The sequence below is a fragment of the Ranitomeya variabilis genome, chromosome 4 (assembly GCF_051348905.1).
Source record: "Ranitomeya variabilis isolate aRanVar5 chromosome 4, aRanVar5.hap1, whole genome shotgun sequence".
Classification (NCBI taxonomy): domain Eukaryota; kingdom Metazoa; phylum Chordata; class Amphibia; order Anura; family Dendrobatidae; genus Ranitomeya; species Ranitomeya variabilis.
Window position 1 is genome coordinate 304,518,606 of NC_135235.1, and position 20,799 is coordinate 304,539,404.

General features: G+C 39.1%; 1 protein-coding gene and 1 long non-coding RNA gene across 3 annotated transcripts in view; one reads left to right on the plus strand and one right to left on the minus strand.

Moving 5' to 3' along the window:
• The window catches only part of GPR153 (G protein-coupled receptor 153), a 140,829-nt gene extending 133,678 nt beyond the window's left edge, over nt 1-7,151 (minus strand). Inside the window, exon 1 of one of the 2 annotated variants that reach the window (XM_077250326.1) lies at nt 6,722-7,151. The gene's annotated coding sequence lies outside the window, so the exon portion shown is untranslated. Of the gene's footprint in view, nt 1-5,583; nt 5,833-6,721 lie in introns of those variants that run through there. The other variant, XM_077250325.1, reaches the window with a different exon arrangement.
• LOC143764607 (uncharacterized) overlaps nt 1-20,799 on the plus strand; it is an 83,373-nt gene that overhangs the window by 42,027 nt on the left and 20,547 nt on the right. The gene's annotated exons all lie outside the window — the stretch shown is intronic.

Sequence of the window (20,799 nt, forward strand, 5' to 3'; positions counted from 1 at the left end):
GCTGCGACATTCGGATGGTAGGGTCAGAATTTGGCGTAAACAACATGAAAGCATGGATCCATCCTGCCTTGTATGGAGCATCTTTGGGATGTGCAGCCGACAAATCTGCGGCAACTGTGTGATGCCATCATGTCAATATGGACCAAAATCTCTGAGGAATGCTTCCAGCACCTTGTTGAATCTATGCCACGAAGAATTGAGGCAGTTCTGAAGGCAAAAGGGGGTCCAACCCGTTACTAGCATGGTGTACCTAATAAAGTGGCCGGTGAGTGTATATATATATATATATATATATATATATATATATATATTAATACTATTAGTCCATCAAAACATTAATTGCCCAAAGGAACACTCAACATAGAATTAATCAAAAAATTTATCCACGGGTACAGTTGCCCAGGATAATGAGTGAAAAAAGGCCAAAAACCAATAATAATTAAAATAATTTTTTATTGAAAAGAATATATATATAAGAAAAAGGGTATATAAAAAAAACAGGGCTAAAAAACCTCCAAAGAGAGGAAAACGGGTACAGACACAGACAATATATGTGGTAAAAATTATTAAATATACAATTTTGTAGTGGCAAGGCTGTAGTGAACACAACTAAGCACCTATGGATACTGCTAAGGTAGATAACACACCACCGTAGTACGACAACCATGCAATCTATGTATAGAGATACAACAGTATGCTAGTAAATGCGCAATAGCTGTAATATAGTACTAATCTAGTATACAGTTTGCATTGCAATATGCGGATTGCCTATAGCATCAAAGGCACATTATAAGGTGAAGATGTTAGAAAGAGGAAGGCTATCAGAGGTTTTAGCCCTGTTTTTTATATATACCCTTTTTCTTATATATATATTCTTTTCAATAAAAAATTATTTTAATTATTATTGGTTTTTGGCCTTTTTTCACTCATTATCCTGGGCAACTGTACCCGTGGATATATTTTTTGATTAATATATATATACAGTATATATATATATATACACACACAGTACAGACCAAAAGTTTGGACACACCTTCTCATTTAAAGATTTTTCTGTATTTTCATGACTATGAAAATTGTACATTCACACTGAAGGCATCAAAACTATGAATTAACACATGTGGAATTATATACTTAACAAAAAAGTGTGAAACAACTGAAAATATGTCTTTTATTCTAGGTTCTTCAAAGTAGCCACCTTTTGCTTTGATGACTGCTTTGCACACTCTTGGCATTCTTTTGATGAGCTTCAAGAGGTAGTCACCGGGAATGGTCTTCCAACAATCTTGAAGGAGTTCCCAGAGATGCTTTGCACTTGTTGGCCCTTTTGCCTTCACTCTGCGGTCCAGCTCACCCCAAACCATCTCGATTGGATTCAGGTCTGGTGACTGTGGAGGCCAGGTCATCTGGCGTAGCACCCCATCACTCTCCCTCTTGGTCAAATAGCCCTTACACAGCCTGGAGGTGTGTTTGGGGTCATTGTCCTGTTGAAAAATAAATGATGGTCCAACTAAACGCAAACCGGATGGAATAGCATGCCTCTGCAAGATGCTGTGGTAGCCATGCTGGTTCAGTATGCCTTCAATTTTGAATAAATCCCTAACAGTGTCACCAGCAAAGCACCCCCACACCATCACACCTCCTCCTCCATGCTTCACGGTGGGAACCAGGCATGTAGAGTCCATCCGTTCACCTTTTCTGCGTCGCAAAAAGACACGGTGGTTGGAACCAAAGATCTCAAATTTTGACTCATCAGACCAAAGCACAGATTTCCACTGGTCTAATGTCCATTCCTTGTGTTCTTTAGCCCAAACAAGTCTCTTCTGCTTGTTGCCTGTCCTTAGCAGTGGTTTCCTAGCAGCTATTTTACCATGAAGGCCTGCTGCACAAAGTCTCCTCTTAACAGTTGTTGTAGAGATGTGTCTGCTGCTAGAACTCTGTGTGGCATTGACCTGGTCTCTAATCTGAGCTGCTGTTAACCTGCGATTTCTGAGGCTGGTGACTCGGATAAACTTATCCTCAGAAGCAGAGGTGACTCTTGGTCTTCTTTTCCTGGGGCGGTCCTCCTGTGAGCCAGTTTTTGCCACTGCACTTGGGGACACTTTCAAAGTTTTCCCAATTTTTCAGACTGACTGACCTTCATTTGTTAAAGTAATGATGGCCACTCATTTTTCTTTACTTAGCTGCTTTTTTCTTGCCATAATACAAATTCTAACAGTCTATTCAGTAGGACTATCAGCTGTGTATCCACCAGACTTCTGCACAACACAACTGATGGTCCCAACACCATTTATAAGGCAAGAAATCCCACTTATTAAACCTGACAGGGCACACCTATGAAGTGAAAACCATTCCCGGTGACTACCTCTTGAAGCTCATCAAGAGAATGCCAAGAGTGTGCATAGCAGTCATCAAAACAAAAGGTGGTTACTTTGAAGAACCTAGAATATAAGACATATTTTCAGTTGTTTCACACTTTTTTGATAAGTATATAATTCCACATGTGTAAATTCATAGTTTTGATGCCTTCAGTGTGAATGTACAATTTTCATAGTCATGAAAATACAGAAAAATCTTTAAATGAGAAGGTGTGTCCAAACTTTTGCTCTGTACTGTACATATAAAGTACAGGTATGCAGGCAGTGAGGTACCTATATATACAGGTATAATACATATAAAGTACGGGTATGCAGGCAGTGAGGCACCTATTTATACAGGTACACATACATATAAAGTACAGGTATGCAGGAAGTGAGGTACCTATATATACAGGTACACATACATATAAAGTACAGGTATGCAGGAAGTGAGGCACCTATATATACAGGTACACATACATATAAAGTACAGGTATGCAGACAGTGAGGTACCTATATATACACAGGCATAGATATATATATAAAGTACAGGTATGCAGGAAGTGAGGTACCTATATATACAGGTACACATACAAATTCAAATTCAAAGAAGCTTTATTGGAAGGACCAAATAAGCATTAGTTTTGCCAAAGCACAAGTACAGTAGGGAGTAGGGACTGTGGGGATAATGGGTCGGGACTGTGGGGATAATGGGTGAGGACTGCGGGGACGATGGATGGGGTACAGGGTGGGGGTAAGGAAGTCCATAGCATATCATGGCTGTCTTTCTCGCAGTCTATGGCAAGCGCTCACATACTGCGCTGCTATCTCCACCGCGCTCTCTTCTTCCCCCAGCAGGATATATGTTTTCTCTTCCTCCTTCATGGAGCTAAAATCCGTGAAGAGATCGAAGAGTCTCCTGAAGTGAGTGTCCCTCACTGCTGAGTATTTGGGCAGTTTAGCAGAAAGTGGGTCTCATCCTCCAGGGCCTCCAGGTTACAGTGTAGGTACAGTCTGTCTTCTCTGGGCTTGTAGCTCTGCCTGTGTCGACCGACCTCGATGGACAGATTGTGGGCACTGGGTCTATACTGGCTCAGGATCTGGCGGTCTCTGCGGTGCGATAGTTTCTCCAGATATGGAGCCAGTCTGTAGTCTCTCTGTAGACTCTGGTACATGGTCAGTTTCTGTGAGCTGCTGATTTTGTTCCTCCAGACACTGACGTACCTCTCCTGCCCCTCCTCTACCATCTTCCTGATTGTGGCTTTTGTCAGGTTGTTTTGGTTGACGGTTCGGTCAGGTTGGGTTTGGGTGAGCTGTTCTAGGGGTCCTGGTTTGTGGGGACCACCTATATGTAGCATGGCTTTATGGTAATGGGAGCTTGGGTTGCTACTCTGTAGGTGAGCCTGGAAGGACAGCACCCTCTTCACTACTGCTAGGTGCAGTAGGAATCTGCCCAGCTCAGCGTGGCAGGCATTGTTGGTGGTGCTCCGATGGACCTGGAGAAGGTGTTTACAGAATTTCAGGTGGAATATTTCTGTTGGACTGGAATCCCACTTTGACCAGTCTGGGTATGTGTGAGGACCCCAGACTTCACTGCTGTACAGGAGGATTGGGGTGATTATGGCATCAAAGATTTTTAGCCAGACCCTCACTGGCGGCTTCAGATGGTAGAGTTTCCTTCGGATGGCATAGAAGGTTTTGCAGGCCTTGTCCTTCACGGTCTCTATGGCTTGTTTGAAGCTCCCTGACTGGTGAATTTCCAGGCCCAGGTAGGTATATTTGTCCATTTCTGTAAGAACGCAGTTGATTAGCACGAATGGAAGGTGCTGGTTCGGTCTTGGCTTTCTCTTCTGGAACACCATGATGTTGGTTTTCTTTGCATTGATCGGTAGTGCCCATGTGGAGCTGAATTTCTCCAAGATATTCAGGTTTTCTTGGAGACCTTTCTCAGTCGGTGACAGCAGCAGTAGGTCATCCGCATACAGCAAGAAAATACATATAAAGTACAGGTATGCAGGAAGTGAGTTACCTATATATAGGTACACAGGTATGCAGGCAGGGAGGTGCCTATAAATACAGGTACACATACATATAAAGTACAGGTATACAGGCAGTGAGGCACCTACATATACAGGTACACATACATATAAAGTACAGGTATGCAGGAAGTGAGTTACCTATATATACAGGTACACATACATATAAAGTACAGGTATGCAGGCAGTGAGGCACCTATATATACAGGTACACATACATATAAAGTACAGGTATGCAGGAAGTGAGTTACCTATATATACAGGTACACTACATATAAAGTACAGGTGTGCAGGCAGTGAGGTACCTATATATACAGGTATACATACATATAAAGTACAGATATGCAGGCAGTGAGGTGCCTATATATACAGGTACACATACATATAAAGTACAGATATGCAGGCAGTGAGGTGCCTATATATACAGGTACACATACATATAAAGTACAGGTATGCAGGCAGTGAGGCACCTATATATACAGGTACACATACATATAAAGTACAGATATGCAGGCAGTGAGGTGCCTATATATACAGGTACACATACATATAAAGTACAGGTATGCAGGCAGTGAGGCACCTATATATACAGGTAAACATACATATAAAGTACAGGTATGTAGGCAGTGAGATACCTGTATATACAGGTACACATACATATAAAGTACAGGTATGCAGGCAGTGAGATACCTGTATATACAGGTACACATACATATAAAGTACAGGTATGCAGGAAGTGAGGCACCTATAAATACAGGTACACATACATGTAACGTACAGGTATGCAGGAAGTGAGGCACCTATATATACAAGTACACATACATATAAAGTACAGGTATGCAGGCAGTGAGATACCTACTGTATATATACAGATACACATACATATAAAGTACAGGTATGCAGGCAGTGAGGCTCCTATACACACAGGTACACATACATATAAAGTGCAGGTATGCAGGCAGTGAGGCACCTATATATACAGGTGCACATACATATAAAGTACAGGTATGTAGGCAGTTAGATACGTGTGTGTGTGTGTGTGTGTGTGTGTGTGTGTGTGTGTGTGTGTGTGTGTGTGTGTGTGTGTGTGCATATATATATATATATATATATATATATATACATACATACACACAGGTAGGGTCAGTGCATGGATAAGGAAGATACAAAACATTCCTATAATATATCACCTTGGTCACAGTGTTGGGGTCCTCAGCTTAGGATACATCAGTGTATATAGGGAAGTGGTCTTGTTGCCTTCTGTGCCCTACCAGCACATACTGCATGGTGGGATTTCCTGAAAACCCCCTATCGTGTCTTCTCCATTAACCCCCTGGTGCCCGCTTACAACCTTGCAGCGCTTTCCATTAAACACGTGTGCTGTGAAGCATTACAAATAAAAAACATCCACGCGTGGGAGAGCTGGCATTAGACTCGTCTTTATCGGATCTGACATGATGTAATTGTAATGAAATGTATCTCCTCCTAATAATATAGGCAGCAATGAGCCATCCACCCACCTCCCCTCTTACATAACACATGACAAAGGCAGATCCCCTGTGCTGTCTGTATCAAGGTGAAGTTTCTTTGTTTAAACACTTTGGAGAATTTATTTTTAACAATGGGGAGACCCCTGTGTAGAAATGGGGGGGGGGGGGGTGGTGGTGTCCCCTTCATCTAACCTAAATGTGTTAAGGAGAATTAGGGGTACCTCTACACCTTGGCTTCAGGCTGGTGATTTCTGAAGATTGATGGTCCTCACTCATCTACCTCTGTTATACCCCTAGGATTGGGGTCCTTGCACCCCTTATTTGATATTTAACCCTAATCTTTCTCCAGTATTAGGGGTTCATACGTCCCTTTACCTGACCTATTCAATCTGAGACCATTTTCAAGAATTTGGGGTTGTGCTCATTCCTGAAGCTGATGCTGCTTATTAGGGGTTCATGTACCCTCTTACCTTTATTCAGCCTGAGGTTGCTTCTAAAGATCTAGGGTTGCTGCAGCCCTTTACCTTTGCTTAATCTAAGGCTTTCCCTAAAACTGAATATGCTGGCACCCCTTTAATTGTTCAACCCAAGGTCTTCCTCAGTTTTCATGAATTAGGGGATCTTTTTATTCATTGCCCTTAGTCGTAATTGTTCTTGAAACATTCCAAAATTAGCTTTTTATAGACCCTTTATCCTAATTTTTGATGGTCCTTGCACCCCTTTACTTTTGTTGGACCTGACCCTATGTTAAGGATTGGGGGTCATTGCTCCAGTTCACCTTTGTTCTCTGGGATCAGTAAGTTTCATGCAGCCAGTAAATACAGAAGCTCTTTCTTACCTTCTGGATGGTGATTCCCAGGATCTTGAGGAACATATCTCAAAATAGCAGACACCAAGCTTGCAGTAAATGGATGGAAACAGCAGCTCCTCGGAGCTCCACAGCTGATCCGATCGCAGACTCTCCACTTGCAAAGTGAAATTCCAGGGTGCTTGTGCTAAGCAATCTCACCCCACTCAGCTTCCCCGATCCCCCGTGGGTAAGCATTGTTCCAAAGACAAGCGAGGTCTGGAGAGATCCCTTTGTGGAGCTGTGCTTTGCAGGAGCTGCCCCTCAGCCCACCCGTAACCATGGGCTCCTCTCCCTCTCTGCTGTCATTGCTCCCAACCCAGCCCTCACTTCATCATTTGGTTTGGATGTGTGTCTGAGAGGATGGCAATAGAGAGCGCATGCTTCACTCGGCTTCCTCCAGCAGCCACTTCTTCTTCATCATCTGAGATGGAAAATTGCAATCTGACAACTTTACCTACAAATGTGTAGGTTGCAGCTTGGACACACTCCTTATTTTAGTATGCAGCAATCCTCAGGTTTGGATATGCGTAAAATGGAGGTTTACATGGAAGGGTTAAAACATGGACTGATGGCAGGAGAAGGTCACAGCTGTCAATCATTTACAGTTGAGCTCTAGATCCTACAGTCTTCTTCATATCCATTCTTTACACCTCAACGTGTAGGGTTAGTTTGGTAGATACAATGACCCAGCCTCAGAAAAAGGAAGGTCTAGATGTTCTTTAACAGGGTTCTCAAGCAGAGGTGCCTTGTTACCTTCATGTGTTTCATGGACCCTTCTGTGGGGTCTACTGCTTTATCACTTCCACCTTATTGTAGGTGCTTTCATTCCTATGCATCTGGGCTGGAGGAACATCATGTAATAATCAAATAAGGAACATTCAAGATATTTTAGGATCACATGTGATGAAACTGTCAGGGATGGCTTTGCTCTGATGGCTGCAGAAGATCCTGGGGAGACAAGGTTGTCAATCAAATAGCTTCTTCAAGTTGTGACTTAGATTTTCCTTAGCTTCCATCATCCATTCCAGATAGACATCAGCAGGGTCAATGTGTCATCCATCCTTGGAGGGGTGTTTGAGCAGCACTAGTTCTGTTCTGCATAGACATAGTCCTTAACTCTGAGTTGCCTCCTGTTCTTTTCTATCTACCCATGTTCTCCTTGAAGGCTTCTGCTACGTTAACCCTTTCTACCCTGATGTTTTAGCCCAGATCCTTTGTCTTCAATCCTTATTGCTCTTCTTAAGCCTCAAACCATGGATGAATTCTAGAGTCTTTTGAACTTGCCTGGGAGGCTGCAGAAGCTCTTGGGAGGACATAGCTGTCAATCATTCCTCCTATCCTTGAAGTTGTGACTTTTATGTAGTCTTATCATTCCTGTTAGAAGCATGGATAGTGTGTTACACTTCTTTGGAGCGTGTCAATGTTTGAGTGTCATCCTGCTCTCTCCAAGGTCCTCAGATGCAATCTTGAGCTCAGACTGCTCTGCTGTTCTGCAGGCATGTATCTGTCTATGCTCTGTATATTTCAGACATTTCTCTCTGCCTGAAGCTAATCAGTCACCATTTTCACCTTCAGATCTACTGCTGATTTAACCCTCTCATTGCCACACGCTCCAGCTGTCATCTCTTTTCCATTGACCATTTCTGTTGACTCTATTGAACCTTCAGATGAAATGATCCCATTCCCCTTGGGTGGATTAATGCAATGTAAATCATTTTAGTCTCGGTTTTCCTGTTTCTAAATATAGGCCATCCCGGATTCCTAGCAACGTAGTGACTTCCTGATTTCACATTGGTCTTACTATGTCGATAAATGAAATGTTGGTCTCCTTGGAGCAATACCATAATTGTTGTCTATGAGATTAAATCAATTTTTTCCAATGTCTACTGGATGCACAAGTTCCATATTTGTTCAACTTGCCTGTTCCCATATACCAGTTATATTAAATCTTTCGATACACAACTAGGGGGAGAAGATAGCTACTTCCTGCCTCATTGATGTCACTATTAGTTTACACTAGATATGGTGTTGGTGGGGCACTAGGGCCATTCATAGGTTGGGTGGTGCCCCCTACAGTACCTCCCATTGATAGCCCTATCTTATAGTATACCATATTGTGCCCAAGTTTCAGAAAAAGCCAGGTTTTCCTCCTTAATATGTAAACAAGCTGTTAAGATCTATGAGCTGGGCATAGATCTTCCTTGAAATCTGCCTCCAGAGCTTGCATTTATTGACAGAAGGCATTACCATTGTGAGACATACTGTATAATGACTGAAACTTTCGTCTTCTGTTCTCACTGCAGAGCTATGTGTGACTATAACTAGAGTTAGCACAATACAACAGTTAGCACAGTACAGCAGATCTCAGCTTTGCCTCACTACAAACATATTTGATGTTGTATGCTGTAACCCCCCCCCCCCCGCTTATAGTGCTTTCAACTCTGCTGTACTGCCCTTTCCCTGCAGCTAAAGCACTGTCAGAGGAGAACTACAACTGCAGATGTGTTTGTAATGGGACTAAACTAAGCTCTGCTGTACTGTGTTAATTGTAGAGGGTTACAAAGATCTGGAGAAAGTCCCTTGTAAGTGTTAACTTTCTGCTTCGTAACACTTTTTCTGTGTATTAGTTTAAAAAATGCTACATCTGTAACCTAATATCAAATTGCTGCGGTTTCTGGAGGAAAGCAACTATGTTTTCTAATTTCAAAAAAGCAATTTAAATAAGACTTGTCACCATTTTGTTTTACAAATAGTTACATTAACTACAAAATTAGAAAATCAGAATTCCAGACCATTCAGCTGTTATTCCTTTAAGAATTCTATGACAACTGGGTGTAGCCAATGGGGGTGTGTCCCGACAAACTATGGCACTGTCCAATCGGTGGTTAGAGTATCAGACTGTGCAGAGACACACCCCTCTAGGAAGTCCAATGTTAACACCCAGATGCCGATGTAGCCATACATTTCCATGGGTAATAACAGGGACATAGAGCAAAACAGAATTATAGGAAAAGATTATCCTAAATTACTTTGCAGGGAATACAAGCACTTATTAAAACCGACATGTCAGGAAAAATGATTGCTTATCTGTAATCTTCATCTACTTCACAGATAATTTCATAGGATAAGGAGAGGAACAAAGCTCCAGGGAAGCCTTTAGTCATAATTCTTTACATAAATTCACTTAAGTATGAAAGATCTTCAAACGCTTTTATCAGATTATCGTGTTTTTCAATGCGATCCTTACAAGTTGTTCTTACGATTGATGGCATTCTGCATGAAATCCTACATATAGTGAATGCAGATAACGGCACGGAGGGTGAAATCATGACCCTAAATGCTTACAACCTATCAGCGAGTGTCAATAAGGTGGAAGCCACCCGCCTCGGAGATCAAATACGCCTTACCGTAAGAGAACGATGGGAAAACTTCAGCACTTCAAGCATTACAGGGCATTAAGGCTATTTTAAGCTTTCTCTGCTGAAATTGGCTGACGGAGTAATATGGTTTGAAAGGCAGGAAGAAAAAAAACCTAGAGAGTTGTGAGCGAGAATATGCTTTATTTGGCACAAGTGCTGTTTTGTGTTTTACATGGCTTCGAGATATTTGTCAAGACGAACGCAATTTACTCGGTTGAATATGCTCTATAGACTCTCAGAAAAAAGGATCTATACCATAGACATCGTCATCACTGTCCCCATTGGGCCTCACAGTCTACATTCCCTATCAGTATGTCTTTGGAGTGTGGGGAAACCGGAGAACCCGGAGGAAACCCACGCAAACACGGGGAGAACATACAAACTCCTTGCAGATGTTGTCCTTGGTGGGATTTGAACCCAAGACCTCAGGGCTGCAACGTAACAGTGATGCCCACTGAGCCACCATACAGTGCTAACCACTGAGCCACCCTACAATGCTAACCCCTGAGCCACCATACAGTGCTAACCACTGAGCCATCCTACATTGCTAACCACTCAGCCACCATACAGTGCTAACCACTTAGCCACTCTACAGTGCTAACCACTGAGCCACCATACAGTGCTAGCTACTGAGCCACCATACAGAGCTAACCACTCAGACACCATACAGTGCTATCTACTGAGCCATCCTGCTGCCCAATTATGTTAAACAGTAAAAGATCCTGACTGAGTTAAATTGATTTAGAGTAACTTAACAAGGTATTTGAAAATGGGTTTTCTAAATGAGTCAACAATTTTTAAAGTAACATTCCTTTTGCTAATGAAAAAAAAAATCCCCTTTATGTATACATCCATACATGTCTTTATTTGTCTGCTCGTATCGATATCTATTTACTGGTTTATTTCATTTATTTACTATTTTTTATTTTTTATAATTTTTATGTATTAATAATATTTATTTTAGTAATCAATACTGAACATGAAAATGAGTACTATAATACTGCCCCCTATGTAAATTAATATAAATGTTATCATATTGCCCTCTATACACAGGAACTTAATTGCCCCTATATACAAGACTATAACTACTATTATAATGCTCCTATGTACGAGAATATAACTACTATAATACTGCCCCTATGAACAACAATATAACTACTATAATATTGCCCCTATATATACAAGACTATAACTACTATAATACTGATCCTATGTACAAGAATATAACTACTATAATACTGCCCCTATATACAAGAATATAACTACTATAATACTGCCTCCTATGTACAAGAATATAACTACTATAATACTGCCCCTATATACAAGAATATAACTACTATAATACTGCCTCCTATGTACAAGAACATAACTAATATAATACTGCCTCTATATACAAGACTATAACTACTATAACACTGCTCCTATGTACGAGAATATAACTACTATAATACTGCCCCTATATACGAGACTATAACTACTATAATACTGCCCCTATATATACAAGACTATAACTACTATAATACTGCTCCTATGTACAAGAATATAACTACTATAATACTGCTCCTATGTACAAGAATATTGCTACTATAATACTGCCCCTATGTACAAGAATATAACTACTATAATACTGCTTCTATGTACAAGAATATAACTACTATAATACTGCTCCTATGTACAAGAATATAACTACTATAATACTGCTCCTATGTACAGGAATATATGTAATATAATACTGCTCCTATGTACAAGAATATAACTACTATAATACTGCTCCTATGTACAAGAATATTGCTACTATAATACTGCCCCTATGTACAAGAATATAACTACTATAATACTGCTCCTATATACAAGAATATAACTACTATAATACTGCTCCTATGTACAGGAATATATGTAATATAATACTGCTCCTATGTACAAGAATATAACTACTATAATACTGCTCCTATGTACAAGAATATAACTACTATAATACTGCTCCTATGTACAGGAATATATGTAATATAATACTGCTCCTATGTACAAGAATATAACTACTATAATACTGCTCCTATGTACAAGAATATTGCTACTATAATACTGCCCCTATGTACAAGAATATAACTACTATAATACTGCCCCTATGTACAAGAATATAACTACTATAATACTGCTTCTATGTACAAGAATATAACTACTATAATACTGCTCCTATGTACAAGAATATAACTACTATAATACTGCTCCTATGTACAGGAATATATGTAATATAATACTGCTCCTATGTACAAGAATATAACTACTATAATACTGCTCCTATGTACAAGAATATTGCTACTATAATACTGCCCCTATGTACAAGAATATAACTACTATAATACTGCTCCTATGTACAAGAATATAACTACTATAATACTGCTCCTATATACAAGAATATAACTACTATAATACTGCTCCTATGTACAGGAATATATGTAATATAATACTGCTCCTATGTACAAGAATATAACTACTATAATACTGCTCCTATGTACAAGAATATAACTGCTATAATACTGCTCCTATGTACAAGAATATAACTACTATAATACTGCTCCTATGTACAAGAATATTGCTACTATAATACTGCCCCTATGTACAAGAATATAACTACTATAATACTGCTCCTATGTACAAGAATATAACTACTATAATACTGCTCCTATATACAAGAATATAACTACTATAATACTGCTCCTATGTACAGGAATATATGTAATATAATACTGCTCCTATGTACAAGAATATAACTACTATAATACTGCTCCTATGTACAAGAATATTGCTACTATAATACTGCCCCTATGTACAAGAATATAACTACTATAATACTGCCTCCTATGTACAAGAATATAACTACTATAATACTGCCTCTATATACAAGACTATAACTACTATAACACTGCTCCTATGTACGAGAATATAACTACTATAATACTGCCCCTATATACGAGACTATAACTACTATAATACTGCCCCTATATATACAAGACTATAACTACTATAATACTGCTCCTATGTACAAGAATATAACTACTATAATACTGCTCCTATGTACAAGAATATTGCTACTATAATACTGCTCCTATGTACAAGAATATAACTACTATAATACTGCTCCTATGTACAGGAATATATGTAATATAATACTGCTCCTATGTACAAGAACATAACTACTATAATACTGCTCCTATGTACAAGAATATTGCTACTATAATACTGCCCCTATGTACAAGAATATAACTACTATAATACTGCTCCTATGTACAAGAATATAACTACTATAATACTGCTCCTATGTACAAGAATATAACTACTATAATACTGCTCCTATGTACAGGAATATATGTAATATAATACTGCTCCTATGTACAAGAATATAACTACTATAATACTGCTCCTATGTACAAGAATATAACTACTATAATACTGCTCCTATGTACAAGAATATTGCTACTATAATACTGCCCCTATGTACAAGAATATAACTACTATAATACTGCTCCTATGTACAAGAATATAACTGCTATAATACTGCTCCTATGTACAAGAATATAACTACTATAATACTGCTCCTATGTACAAGAATATTGCTACTATAATACTGCCCCTATGTACAAGAATATAACTACTATAATACTGCTCCTATGTAAAAGAATATAACTACTATAATACTGCTCCTATATACAAGAATATAACTACTATAATACTGCTCCTATGTACAGGAATATATGTAATATAATACTGCTCCTATGTACAAGAATATAACTACTATAATACTGCTCCTATGTACAAGAATATAACTGCTATAATACTGCTCCTATGTACAAGAATATAACTACTATAATACTGCTCCTATGTACAAGAATATTGCTACTATAATACTGCCCCTATGTACAAGAATATAACTACTATAATACTGCTCCTATGTACAAGAATATAACTACCATAATACTGCTCCTATATACAAGAATATAACTACTATAATACTGCTCCTATGTACAGGAATATATGTAATATAATACTGCTCCTATGTACAAGAATATAACTACTATAATACTGCTCCTATGTACAAGAATATAACTACTATAATACTGCTCCTATGTACAAGAATATTGCTACTATAATACTGCCCCTATGTACAAGAATATAACTACTATAATACTGCTCCTATGTACAAGAATATAACTGCTATAATACTGCTCCTATGTACAAGAATATAACTACTATAATACTGCTCCTGTGTACAGGAATATATGTAATATAATACTGCTCCTATGTACAAGAATATAACTACTATAATACTGCCCCTATATACAAGAATATAACTACTATAATACTGCCTCCTATGTACAAGAATATAACTACTATAATACTGCCTCTATATACAAGACTATAACTACTATAATACTGCCCCTATATATACAAGACTATAACTACTATAATACTGCTCCTATGTACAAGAATATAACTACTATAATACTGCTCCTATGTACAAGAATATAACTACTATAATACTGCTCCTATGTACAGGAATATATGTAATATAATACTGCTCCTATGTACAAGAATATAACTACTATAATACTGCCTCCTATGTACAAGAATATAACTACTATAATACTGCTCCTATGTACAGGAATATATGTAATATAATACTGCTCCTATGTACAAGAATATAACTACTATAATACTGCTCCTATGTACAAGAATATAACTACTATAATACTGCTCCTATGTACAAGAATATAACTGCTATAATACTGCTCCTATGTACAAGAATATAACTACTATAATACTGCTCCTATGTACAAGAATATTGCTATTACAATACTGCCCCTATGTACAAGAATATAACTACTATAATACTGCTCCTATGTACAAGAATATAACCACTATAGTACTGCTCCTATGTACAAGAATATAACTACTATAATACTGCTCCTATGTACAGGAATATATGTAATATAATACTGCTCCTATGTACAAAAATATAACTACTATAATACTGCTCCTATGTACAAGAATATAACTACTATAATACTGCTCCTATGTACAGGAATATATGTAATATAATACTGCTCCTATGTACAAGAATATAACTACTATAATACTGCTCCTATGTACAAGAATATAACTACTATAATACTGCTCCTATGTACAAGAATATAACTGCTATAATACTGCTCCTATGTACAAGAATATAACTACTATAATACTGCTCCTATGTACAAGAATATTGCTATTACAATACTGCCCCTATGTACAAGAATATAACTACTATAATACTGCTCCTATGTACAAGAATATAACCACTATAGTACTGCTCCTATGTACAAGAATATAACTACTATAATACTGCTCCTATGTACAGGAATATATGTAATATAATACTGCTCCTATGTACAAAAATATAACTACTATAATACTGCTCCTATGTACAAGAATATAACTACTATAATACTGCTCCTATGTACAAGAATATAACTACTATATTACTGCTCCTATGTACAAGAATATTGCTACTATAATACTGCCCCTATGTACAAGAATATAACTACTATAATACTGCTCCTATGTACAAGAATATAACTGCTATAATACTGCTCCTATGTACAAGAATATAACTACTATAATACTGCTCCTGTGTACAGGAATATATGTAAAATAATACTGCTCCTATGTACAAGAATATAACTACTATAATACTGCCCATTTGTACAAGAAAATAACTACTATATTACTGCCCCTATGCACAAGAATATAAGCACACTGCTCAAAAAAATAAAGGGAACACTAAAATCCCACATCCTAGATATCACTGAATGAAATATTCCAGTTGTAAATCTTTATTCATTACATATTGGAATGTGTTCAGAACAATAAAACCTAAAAATGATCAACGTAAATCACAACTAATATCCCACGGAGGTCTGGAGTTGGAATGATGCTCAAAATCAAAGTGGAAAATGAAGTTACAGGCTGATCCAACTTCAGTGGAAATGCCTCAAGACACGGAAATGATGCTCAGTAGTGTGTGTGGCCTCCACGTGCCTGTATGATCTCCCTACAATGTCTGGGCATGCTTCTGATGAGGCGGCGGATAGTCTCCTGAGGGATCTCCTCCCAGACCTGGACTAAAGCATCAGCCAACTCCTGGACAGTCTGTGGTGCAACGTGACGTTGGTGGATGGTGCGAGACATGATGTCCCAGATGTGCTCAATCGGATTCGGGTCTGGGGAACAGGCGGGCCAGTCTATAGCTTCAATGCCTTCATCTTGCAGGAACTGCTGACACTCTCCAGCCACATGAGGTCTGGCATTGTCCTGCATTAGGAGGAACCCAGGGCCAAGTGCACCAGCATATGGTCTCACAAGGGGTCTGAGGATCTCATCTCGGTACCTAATAGCAGTCAGACTACCTCTGGCGAGTTAATCGAGGTCTGTGCGGCCCTCCAAAGAAATGCCACCCCACACCATTACTGACCCACTGCCAAACTGGTCATGCTGAAGGATGTTGCAGGCAGCAGATTGCTCTCCACGGCATCTCAAGACTGTCACATCTGTCACATGTGCTCAGTGTGAGCCTGCTTTCATCTGTGAAGAGTACAGGGTGCCAGTGACGAATTTGCCAATCCTGGTGTTCTGTGGCAAATTCCAAGCGTCCTGCACGGTGTTGGGCTGTGAGCACAACCCCCATCTGTGGACGTCGGGCACTCAGACTATTTTCATGAAGTCGGTTTCTAACCGTTTGTGCTGACACATGCACATTTGTGGCCTGCTGGAGGACATTTTGCAGGGCTCTGGCAGTGCTCCTCCTGTTCCTCCTTGCACAAAGGCGGAGGTAGCGATTCTGGTGCTGGGTTGTTGCCCTCCTACGCCCCCCTCAACATCTCCTGGTGTACTGGCCTGTCTCCTGGTAGCGCATCCAGCCTCTGGACGCTACGCTGACAGACACAGCAAACCTTCTTGCCACAGCTCGCATTGATGTGCCATCCTGGATGAGCTGCACTACCTGAGCCACTTGTGTGGGTTGTAGAGTCCGTCTCATGCTACCACAAGTGTGAAAGCACAGCCAACATTCAAAAGTGACCAAAACATCAGCCAGAAAGCATTGGTACTGAGATGTGGTCTGTGGTCCCCACCAGCAGAACCAGTCCTTTATTGAGGGTGCCTTGATAACTGCCAATAATTTCCATCTGTTGTCTATTCCATTTGCACAGCAGCATGTGAAATTGATTGTCAAACAGTGTTGCTTCCTAAGTGGACAGTTTGATTTCACAGAAGTATGATTTACTTGGAGTTGTATTCTGTTGTTTAATTGTTCCCTTTATATTTTTTTTAGCAGTGTACTATAATACTGCCCTTATGTACAGGAATATAACTACTATAATACTGCCCCTATGTACAAGAATATAACTACTATAATACTGCTCCTATGTACAAGAATATAACTACTATAATACTGCTCCCTATGTATAAGAATATAACTACTATAATACTTCTCCTATGTACCAGAATATAACTACTATAATACTGCCCCTACGTACAAGAATATAACTACTATAATACTGCTCCTATGTACAAGAATATAACTACTATAATACTGCTCCTATGTACAAGAATATAACTACTATAATACTGCTCCCTATGTATAAGAATATAACTACTATAATACTTCTCCTATGTACAAGAATATAACTACTATAATACTGCTCCTATGTACAAGAATATAACTACTATAATACTGCTCCTATGTACAAGAATATAACTACTATAATACTGCTCCTATGTACAAGAATATAACTACTATAATACTGCTCCTATGTACAAGAATATAACTGCTATAATACTTCTCCTATGTAAAAGAATATAACTACTATAATACTGCTCCTATGTACAAGAATATAACTACTATAATACTGCTCCTATGTATAAGAATATAACTACTATAATACTTCTCCTATGTACAAGAATATAACTACTATAATACTGCCCCTACATACAAGAATATAACTACTATAATACTTCTCCTATGTACAAGAATATAACTACTATCATACTGCTCCTATGTACAAGAATATAACTACTATAATACTGCTCCTATGTACAAGAATATAACTACTATAATACTGCTCCTATGTACAAGAATATAACTACTATAGTACTGCCCCCTATATACATGAATATAACTACTATAATACTTCTCCTACATACAAGAATATAACTACTATAATACTGCTCCTATGTACAAGAATATAACTGCTATAATACTTCTCCTATGTACAAGAATATAACTACTATAATACTGCTCCTATGTACAAGAATATAACTACTATAATACTGCTCCTATGTATAAGAATATAACTACTATAATACTTCTCCTATGTACAAGAATATAACTACTATAATACTGCCCCTACGTACAAGAATATAACTACTATAATACTTCTCCTATGTACAAGAATATAACTACTATAATACTGCTCCTATGTACAAGAATATAACTACTATAATACTGCCCCTATGTACAAGAATATAACTACTATAATACTGCTCCTATGTACAAGAATATAACTACTATAATACTGCTCCCTATGTATAAGAATATAACTACTATAATACTGCAAATTGTAAATGTAGTATTCCGTTTGCTTTGCACAATATATCCTCTCCTTGGTTGCACAGACTGTTTTTGGAAAGGATTCTGGAGCCCAGGAAGATATGAGTCAGGAATCACGCTGTTCTCCGTAGGGATTGTAGTTTTCACGCTCACTAATCAGTGACTAATTCCATCCAATCGAACAAGTTGTGCCATCTTCTCAGTGAGCATCGGCGTTAGGTATCTGTGTCGCGTCATTATGCTTCTCCGCCATGCTGCCCTTATAGCTAAGAGAAGTAACAGACATGTCAGTGTAGTTCACTTGGTTCTGACGGTGACAAACTAGAAGGGGATTTACAGTTCAGTGGAAATCTTTTTCATATAAAACTGACGCAGGAACCGGGCTTCTTACACGGTAACAGATGTGGGATATCATGATTTAGGAACATTTCTGTCCAATGACAGCAATGAATTGAAACATGTTTCATAAGTGAAGAATAAAAAAATGACATTATTCTAGAATTCTTACTTGTACATTAATTAAAGTCTTACTATCATTTTCGGTTTTGTTTCCTAATGCAGATTTACAGGATTTGATGCTTCACTTTGTAGTCCTTTTCCTTCACGTAACCATTTATTAAATTCTAATATTTTGGATGACTGCAGCGACCACTAGGGGGAGCTGATGCGAATATGTATTTTTACAGCTGAACATTGAACACAATGATACAGTTGTCTTCAATAAGCTCTTAAGTTCCCCCTAGTGGTGACTGCAGGAAGGCAAAATAATATAATTTGAAGAGGGCCTATCATCAGGTCAGAAGTGGCCTGTTTTTCTCTTATTTTAATCCTTTACTCCTCCTGCTCCTCTAAGTGTTCAGATTGTTTTATTTATATCAGTTCACACCAAAAACTAGCTACTTTTAACCTTGGGAAAGGCCTTTTTAAAGGGGGTTTCCCATCCTCAAGATCCTATCCCAATATATAGTAGGTGAAATAATAATAATATTAGCAAATACCTCCAAACAGAAAATAGTATAGTTTTCCTGATAAGCTCTGTATTTTACCTTATGTGCAGGCATTACAGTAGCTTAGGTATCCATGGCTAAGACAATTCATATAGTGACAGTTACTAGTGTTCGTAACCATGGATACCTAAGCTACTGCCAAGCCTGCACATGAGGAAAAAGACATAGTGAATCAGAAGAACTATACTACATTTCTAATTGACAGTATTTGCTAATATTATTATTATTACACTTTCTACATATTGGGATAGGATCTTGGAGATGGAAATACCCCTTTAACACTAGGTTTTTGCTACCCCATCTGAGAGCAGCATAATATAGAGTAAGTGTGTCACTTACTGGGCTGCTTGCTGTGGTTTTGATAAAATCCCTATTTTATTTGGACTCCCATGACAGCACTACGAGAGAGGGGATCCGCCCTTCAGGAACAGGAAACCTACAGATACAAAAGGGCGGCACCTCTCCCTATGCATCAGTTGGTTTCCTGTTCCTGGAGGGACAGGATCCTACAGATGAATCCTATGGATCCCAGGCCGGCTGGCCGAATCTGGTAGCGGGGGGGTCTCCTACCTCGGCCGGTGCGGATGTCCCTGGAAGACGCCACGGTGGTCCTGGCTGGACTGCGGGGTCCGGAGGATTCCTGATCTCCATTAAGTGCCGGCGTCGGTAAGTATAGCCGCCCCTTCGGTCCATGCGGCGGTGCAGCGGTGTGGTGAGGTGGTGGCGTCAGGAGATGGACGCCGTCCGGAGCGCTGCTGTACGTCTCCGGCGTCCTGCACCGCTCTCAGTAGCGTTTCCGGGCTGCTGTGATGCCGGGGGCGGAGTCAGCGGGCGCTTCCGGGTCACTGGGTGGCTGCGCGTGCGCAGTCTATCCAAGATGGCGGCGCCCATCGGTCCTGAACGCCGGATTCCTCATTAGCTACCGCTGACCTCCCAGCTGCGGTATGAATAGCAGAAACCAATGGGAATGGCGCCAGGCAGCCTGCTGACCGGAAC